Genomic DNA, 1,226 nt, shown 5'->3' on the forward strand with positions numbered 1-1,226 from the left:
ATGATGGCTATGTTAGCCAGTTGGATGAGAGTTTTCCAAACTGCATATGGAAGCAACACACTGTATCCTATGATAGAATTAATATACACAATTATGATCTAATAGATGGTAAGTTGAGACCAGTTTCAACTGTTAGTTTTCTATTTTGTTCCATATGTCTATGTCTCTATTTTTGTGCCAATACCATGCTGTTTTGATTACTATGGACTTGTAATATAGCCTGAAGTCTGGTAGGGTGATGTCTCCGACTTTGTTTTTATTACTAAGAATACCTTTAACTATACAGGGTTTTTTGCAGCTGATTTTTCTTTAAGTCATTGACTATTCTTTGTAAATGAGGAGTTAATAATAGGTATATTGAGTGCTCTGTTCGCTGCCCTGAGCCCCAGCCAGCTAGCATCCACCGCGCCTCTCAGCCCAGACTTCAGCAGACCTCACCAAAATGCCATCTCAGGTGGAGCACGCCATGGAAACTATGATGTTCACATTTCACAAATTTGCCAAAGATAAAGGCTACTTAACAAAGGAGGACCTCAGAGTGCTCATGGAGAAGGAGTTCCCGGGATTTTTGGAAAATCAAAAAGACCCTCTGGCCTTAGACAAAATAATGAAGGACCTGGACCAGTGCCGAGATGGCAAAGTGGGCTTCCAGAGCTTCTTTTCCCTAATTGCGGGCCTCACCATCGCATGCAATGACTATTTTGTAGTACACATGAAGCAGAAGGGCAAGAAGTAGGCAGAACCGAGCAATTACTCTGCTCTGAAAAGTGTTCTCTCAAAGGATTGCTTCAGACATCTGCCCCACAGCTTCTCCCTGGATAAGGATTTCATGAGCAGATCAGGATCCTTAGAATATATACAAATAAAATCCAACTTGCATTTGTCAAGCAGAGAAGAAAAAGTTAATTAAATGCCAGATGAGCTTTTGTTTTTTACATTGTTTGCATCCCTTTGCCCTCAATAAACATAATCCTTTTTTTAGTTCCAAATTAAAAAAAAATAGGTATATTAATATTAATAGATGTCAATAAACCAAATGACATTCATCCAATGACATATTTGCAGGTATTATTTGTGCACTTTGATTTCTTTAAATCGTTAAGTACAATGTGCCCGTAAAGTTCATGTGTGATTTAAAATAACATGAAATTTATGGACACCCTGTATTTTTAAGGATAAATTCTTAGAGTCATCCATTAATTCATTCCAAAGATTTTTTTTTTTTT

The 1,226-nt window shown here is 37.4% G+C and overlaps 1 pseudogene across 1 annotated transcript; it reads left to right on the plus strand.

The window, feature by feature from the left end:
• The first annotated feature begins 442 nt into the window (after positions 1 to 442).
• On the plus strand, positions 443 to 918 carry LOC100958245 (annotated as a pseudogene). Its single transcript, XR_001161835.1, has one exon. The product of XR_001161835.1 is annotated as a protein S100-A10 pseudogene (transcript).
• The last annotated feature ends 308 nt before the right edge of the window (positions 919 to 1,226 follow it).

The sequence above is a fragment of the Otolemur garnettii genome, unplaced genomic scaffold (assembly GCF_000181295.1).
Source record: "Otolemur garnettii isolate 467f Iridium unplaced genomic scaffold, OtoGar3 scaffold00268, whole genome shotgun sequence".
Lineage (NCBI taxonomy): Eukaryota > Metazoa > Chordata > Mammalia > Primates > Galagidae > Otolemur > Otolemur garnettii.